Source organism: Muscardinus avellanarius (assembly GCF_963383645.1).
Source record: "Muscardinus avellanarius genome assembly, chromosome: 13".
Lineage (NCBI taxonomy): Eukaryota > Metazoa > Chordata > Mammalia > Rodentia > Gliridae > Muscardinus > Muscardinus avellanarius.
This window is the reverse complement of record NC_137799.1, coordinates 79,938,958-79,946,800: the sequence shown is the minus strand read 5'-3', so window position 1 is coordinate 79,946,800 and position 7,843 is coordinate 79,938,958.

The following is a 7,843-nucleotide window of genomic DNA, read 5'->3' as shown; positions in this document are numbered from 1 at the left end:
TCAAAACCACATCAAGGAAATCATACACCATGACCAAGTAGGGTTCATCCCAGGGATGTAAAGCTGGTTCAACGTAGGAAAAACAATCCATGCAATTAATCACATAAGCAGAAACAAATATAAAAATCACATGATCATTTCAGTAGAAGCTGAAAAAGCATTTGACAAGATCCAGTACCCATTTATGCTAAAAGCATTGCAGAGAATCAAAACAGAAGGAACATATCTTAATATCATATAGACAGATAGATGATAGATAGATGATAGAAAGAAGGAAAGAAAGAAAGAAAGAAAGAAAGAAAGAAAGAAAGAAAGAAAGAAAGAAAGAAAGAAAGAAAGAAAGAAACAGGGTTTCACTCAGTTACTGAGGGCCTCACTAAGTGGCTGAGACTGCCTTTGAACCTACAATCCTCTTTTTTCACCCTCTCAACTACTAGAATTACAGGTGTGTGCTACCACACCCAGCTAGGTCTGAAGTACTCTTAACAGTAAATAGGTAAGGACCTGTTCATTACTGTTCAACTAACTCAAAACATCTGGCATACACCTCTGTCATGAACTTATCCACTGACTTGCCTTGCCTCTCTCTCTCTGTCTCTCTCTCTCTCTGTCTCTCTCTCTCTCTCTCTGTCTCTCTCTCACAAAGGCAATATACAACAGGCCCACAGCCAACATTATATTAAATGGGGAAAAACTGTGAGAATTCCCCCTAAAAACAGAAACAAAACAAGGGTGTCCATTATCACCACTTCTTTCAATATAGTACTTGAGACTTTTAGCCAAAGCAATAGGCAAGAAAAAGAAATCAAAGGAGTACAAATAGGAAAAAAAACAAACTATCAATATTTACAGATGATATGATACTATACTTAGAAGAGCCAAAAACTTAATCAAAAAGCTTATAGAACTGCTTGACAAATTCAGCAAAGTATATGGATACAAAATCAATCTTAAAAAACCTGAAGCTTTTGACTGGGCGTGGTGGTGCAAGCTTGTAATCCCCACGCTTGGGAGGCTGAGACAGGAGGGTCGCACAGGTTCGAAGCCAGCCTCAGAGACTTAGTGAGGCTCTCCGCAACTTAGTGAGACCCTGTTTCCAAATAAAATATAAAAATAGGTCTGGGAGTATAGCCTGGAGGTAGGTCCCACCCCCAGTACCACCAAAAAAAAAAAAAAATCAGAAGCTTTCCTGTATGCCAACCACAATTCCACTGAAAAAAATCCAGAAAATACTTCCACTCAGGATATCCCACAAAAAACTAAAATACTTAGGAATAACCCTAACCAAGGAGGTAAACGACTACGAAGAAAATTATAAAACATTGAAAAAAGAAATCCAAGAAGGCTTTAGGAGATGGAAAGGTCTTCCATGTTCTTGGACAGGCAGAATAAATACCATCAAAATGGCCATCCTTCCAAAAGTGATCGACAGATTCAATGCAATACCCATTAAATTAAAATAGTATGGAGGATCCCCAGAAGAATGGGAATTAACTTACTATATGATCCAGCAATACCACTTCTGGGCATCTACCCAAAAGAATGGAAACCAAAATGCCAAAATAATGCATGCATTAGTTCATATGTTCATAGCTGCACACTTCACAATTGCCAAAATATGGAACCAGCCAAGATGTCCATCAACAGATGAATAGATTATAGATCACAAAACTATGGGATATGTACACAGTGGAACACACCATTTACAGAGAAATGGATGGAACTGGAGAACATTATGCTAAGTGAGATTAGTCAGTCACAAAAGTAAGAAATCAGATGCCCTCCTTAATCTGTAGAAGTTAGTGAGAAAAGGAGTCATAGGAGGAACTCTAGAGGAAGAAGGAAAAACCATAGATGAGCAAATAAGGAGGCCTAACTGGGAGTGATTGGAGGGGGAAAGAGGAAAATAGGGAATGTGTACGTTAGGGAGCATACACGATGTACATTCACAAACACATCAAAGTCAATCCCTAAGACAAACATGAGAAGGAGGGAGGGGGAGGAAAGGGGATGGGAACTGGGGAAGGGCTAAATGAGCGAGGTGTGCAGGTATGCCTCTACCATCTTGTACTCCATTAAGTTGTATGACTACAATGCACCAATAAAAAAAATACAAAAAGAAAGAAAGAAATCTCCGGGTCACAGTGAGAGTCTAGAAAGTACTAGCCCTCTCACTCTCCCGCCCCTTTTCTTTTCTCTCAAGAATCATGCAAATGTGAAGAGCCCTAACTCAACAGCCCAGCCGGCAAGACGATGGCTGCCAGTGCAGTGAGAGGGCTGTTAACCCTCAAGTCTTCATTTCTCCACGAGAAGTTCTTTCCTGCTATCAATCCCCCAGATGTCTTGGAGGATCCCTGCTCTCTCCAAATCCAGAACTTGACCCATTTACCTTTTCACTTTTTCAATGATTCTCTTCTGCTCCTCCCACCTCCAGTCAGACTTGCCCCAACTTTAGGCAGAGCTGACGCTAAGGCTCGTGCAGTCTTCCAAAGCGTTTGTCTTTGCAGGTCTGAGCTTCAGTCACAAAAGACTGACTCTTCCCTACTCACCGTCCACCCTGCCCGCGGGTTGTCATGGAGGGAAGGTGAATCCGGTACTTCACCGGCTGGCGCACAGGTACAAAACTAACCAGGAAAAATTTGAGTTCTATCTCAAAATAGCATGATTCCACTTAATCAAATACATAGAGGAAGGAGAAAAGAAAGGAGTGAAGGGGAAAACGATCAGATTAGGAAATAATTAAATTACCGCTCTTACAACAAAATCACTGGGTACAATTTTGCTGTATCTCCTGAAATTCACTATTTGTATGTATACATATGCATTTCTACTATGTCTACCTTTTGTTACCTGTGGGTTACAACATGTTTGACTTAATTTTTTCATGTATGGGTAATTGAGATTGAACCCGGGTTATTCTCTCTAGGAGATACAGCCCCAGCCCCCCCCCCTTTTTTTTTAAAAAAAGCAGGATCTCACTAAGTTGCTGAGGCTGGCCTCTAACCTGTAACCCTCCTGTCTCGGCCTCTCAAGTACTGAGATTCCAGGCATGCACCACCATGTACAGCCACTTGACATAACTTAATAATTCACTTAGACCATTTACCTGCATTTTTCAATTCTGAGAAACCTTGCTAAATAAAAAAAAATAGTATATTTTAAATTCTTCATTGGTTTTAATGAAAATATTATGACATGTTTCACCCCAACCAACAATTCCCAGTTTTCACATTGCTAAACGATAAAAGCAAGTTTATATAAGCAACAGACAATATTTGAAAGTATTTGAATATAGATTGAACGTTGACTAAAATTTAAAAAAAAATTCCACAATGAGGAAAAAGGTTCTATTTTGGGAGGGGAGTAGATACTGGAGATTGAACCTGGGGGCGTTCTACCTCTGAGCTATACTCCCAATCCTATTTTTATTTTATTTGGAAACAGGGTCTCATTAAGTTGCTGAAGCTGGTTTCAAATCTGTAATCCTAGCCGAGCGTGGTGGCGCACACTTGTAATCCCAGCATTCGGGAGGCTGAGACCAGAGGATGGCGGTTCGCGGACAGCCTCAGCTACTTAGTGAGGCCCTCTGCAACTCAGTGAGACCCGATTTCAAAATAAAAAAATAAAAAAATAAATAGGGCAGGGCATGTAGCTCGGAGGTTGAATGCCCCTGGGTTCCATCCCCAGACCTGTCCCCCCCAAAAAAAAAAATCTGTAATTCTCTTGTCTCAGCCTCCCAAGTACAGGGATTACAGGTGTGTGCCCCTACACCTGGCTGAAAAAGAGATCTTTTATTTTTAGAGTACTTTATTGGTGCTTTATAGTCTTATAAGTCTTATCATGATGTAGATCACAGTGATGGTGACATCCATGCACACAGCACTTGGTGGGCTTCCCCTGGCTCCTCTGCACTCCCCTACCCTGCCCCATCCCCTGTCTCCATACAGGGTATTTAGATTGGCATTGGTATTCTCACATAAGTACATAATGTCAAAAGAGGTAATTCCTACACCGGGCGTGGTGGCGCACACTTGTAATCCCCGCACTTGGGAGGTGGAGACAGGAGAATCGTGCAGGTTCAAAGCCAGCTTTGCTGCCTGCAGTGGCATTCCTCTCTCCCACCCTCTCTCTGGTTTCTCACTGCCACGAGCTGCCTCTCCACCAAGCCTTGAGCTCTGCAGCTGGAACCCAGCCTCACATGGACAGAAATCTCCAGAACTTTGAGCAAATAAAATCCTTCCTCCTCTAAGTTGTTTGTCGGGTGTTTGAGAGAGAATGGTGACTGAAATAACCAGAAAGGGAAAACTGTGCTATCCTGGGGGAAAGGTGGCCTGGATCTAATTTGTCTGCCTTGACCCTTATCCCTTTATTGACTTGTAAAGGTAATTAATGTGGAAAAACTTTGGCGAGCCATGTTTCCACTAATCATGTTACAGAATTCGCCTGCACTCATACACACCTGTATATGTTACCCAGGCAACTGTGGGCACACAGCGGCAGAAATTAACCTGGTGACAAAGAAAATTAAAGCAAGACTCCATGGCCTTTGAAAGGTAAAATCTAATATGGCTAAAAGAGTAAGGCTGAATGTGTTTTCATACACCATAAAATAAATGGCTTCAAGTTCATATTTCCAATTCAGGTGTGACATTTTCCTGATGAAGCATAGGTCTTGGCCAAGCAGAAGACTGTTGTAAATAAGCAAGTTTCCTGTAGATGCTACCAATCTATTTCAAATCAGCAAGTTCTCCCAACACCTCCCTCCAAAAGTTCAGATAAAATATGTCTGTTTGTGTATAACATTAATGTAATATTCCATCTTGATAATACTAGAGCAAGGTTTTATGTAATTTGTATCAAGGAAGTACAGAATTGAGCCAGGTGGCCGGGCGTGGTGGCGCACGCTTGTGATCCCAGCATTCGGGAGGCTGAGACCTGGAGGATCGCTGTTCGCAGACAGCCTCAGCTACTTAGTGAGGCCCTCTGCAACTCAGTGAGACCAGGTTTCAAAATAAAGAATGAAAAATAGGGCAGGGGGTGTAGCTCGGAGGTCAAATGACCCTGGGTTCCAGGTGTGGTGGCACAGGCCTGTAATCCCACTACTTGGGAGATTGAGTTAGGAAGATTACAGTTACAGGTCTGTTTTTTAACTTTGTCATTTGACCTGCTTGAGACTTAAGTTTAAGATATACTCAGAGTCGGGGTTTCGTACGTAGCAGAGCAGATTCCTCACTGCGATCTATTCAAAGTCAGCCCTCGACACAAGGGTTTGTAAAAGATCAAAAGAGAACAAAATAAAAAAAGAAAAAGAAAAAAAGGAAAATTTAAAAAAAATTTTTAAAGATATACTCAAAGATACACTCAGAAGAAAACTGAATGAGGACGTTTAACAGTGAAGGACATTCCCCTTCGAGTTGCATGAATCCTCTACCACATTCTCTTTCTGCTTTCTCCTCTTCCTAGTCCTTTCACTACTTTCTTTTTATTTTATCCTCTTGACTATCATATAGTTATATCTCTTTTTCCACTGCTTAATCTTTACCTATATTTCTTACAAATGGTTTCATTACTCTTTGACTCTTTATATAGTCTTAATGTACGCTAGGAACATTACATTCTATTTTAGCAAAAAATTCTGAGTAGTGAAACAAGAAACTCTACACCAAGTGGAACATAAATACTATGAAGCATAGAATATGATCAATCTTATTTCAGAATTAATACTACAGTTGACAATTAAATGTTGTAACTTTCAGCACTTTTTTTTTCCATTGCAACCAGTGTCCTCTAGTGGCCAATATAGGAACTGGTGGCAAAAATTGAAACCCCTTTTTCTTGCTTACTCAGAGATGCTGGAATAATATTTGATTGAAATGTTTATTTAATTTGAGTCTATAAAACTCTTTAAAATTCATTAGGGTAATCACTCAGAATTTCTAAAGAGTAATACTTTTCTTACCCCAAAAATAATTTCAAAACTTTCACAAAAGTTTGTTTTCAACGATCACATAAATGAGAAACCCCAAAACCAAGACATTTAGAAGTACGTCCAAGCTGAGTGCTGGAGAGATGTACTGTAGACCTGTTCTGCTTTCTCTGTATCACTCATGATCATGTTATTTGCAACATGGATGATATTTTTAATTTTAATTTTAATCATCTACATAACTATCTGAGGATAAGAAATATAATTGTGAAATTCGATGCATGGCTTTACCAATATTGTTATTAGAACAAGACTAGTAAAAAATAAAAAACATAGGGAAGTATAAGCTGGACATGGTGGTGCAGGCTTATAATCCTAGTAGTTGGGAGGCTGAGACAGGAGATTTCAAGTTTGAGCCTAGCCTCAGCAATTTTGTGAGGCCATCTGCAAATTTAGGAAGACTCCGATTCAAAATAAAGTAAAATAGGACTGGAGTTATAGCTCAGAGGAAGAATGCCCCTTGGTTCCATTTGCAGTAATATATATATATATATATATATATATATATATATATATATATACATATACATATATATACACATATATATATATATTTGGAATTCCATATATATATGGAATTGATGTAAAGCTGAAGAGAAAAAAGCCAAAATTTCCACAAAATTAAAAAAGAAAGTTATATGCAAAGAAATGAAGAATTATCATACATCTACAACCTAAGATGCCAGAAACAAATGAGTATACACACAGAGTTCTGAAGAATAAGGATTTAGAACTTAAAATTCTATATGCAGGACGAGCGAGGTGACACTCTTCTGTACTCCACGACTTGGGAGGCTGAGGCAGGATGATCTCAGGTTCGCAGACAGCCTCAGCAACATAGCAAGATGAAATCTAGGGAGACCCTGCTTCAAAACAAAAAACAAAAAAGGGCTGGGATGCAGCTTGGAGGTATAATGACCCTTGGTTCAATCTCAAGTGCCACAAAAAATAGTCTATATGTAGACAAATTATCATTCCCACAGAAGGACCAAATAAGGATATTTGCAGATGCCACTTGTAGAAATAACTACTGAATCATATACTTCAGCAAGAAGAAAACTGAATCCTCAAAGAAAAATAATATGTAAAATGCAGTGACAAAGCCAGGCACAGTGGTGCACACCTATAACCCTAGTATTTTGGAGGCAGAGCCAGGAGAATCACAGGTTTGAAGACAATATGTGATAACTCAGCAAAAGCCTATTTTAAAATTAAAGAGGGCTGAGAGGGCTGGAGATGTAGCTCAGAGGTAAAATATCCCTGGGCTTATCCCCAGCACACACACACACACACACACACACACACACACACACACACACGCATTCAAGCATTCATTTCTGGTCTCAATGGCCTGCACCTGTAATCCTGCAATCCCAGTATTTGGAAAGCTGAAACAGGAGGATCACGTTTGAGGCCAGGAGCATGCAATAACTTAGTAAAACCCTGTTTCCAAAATAGAGAGAAATGCATCAAATTATGTGTGCATGTATGTTTGTACCACTTTGAGTCTCAATATGATGTATGATGTATAATTACACTGTACCAATAAAAGCATTGAAACATTAAAAATAAAATAGGGTGTAGAATCAATCATGGGTTCAGTCTCCTGTACTCCCTCCAAAAAAAAAAAAATCACACTGGCAAGCACATTGATAGCATGTGCTAAATCAAAATAAATATTGGATGGGTGTTGAGTAACATAGGGACTAGAGTTCCACTCTCCTGGCATTCAGTGGAGAGGTGGGTTTGGGGTGGGAAGCACCTGCCTGCATTGGAGATGGGGCTCCCAGGGGACCCACATCCCGACTGGCACTGCTTTATTAGGATGCTTAAGCAGGAGGAAAAGTTTGGGGCTTA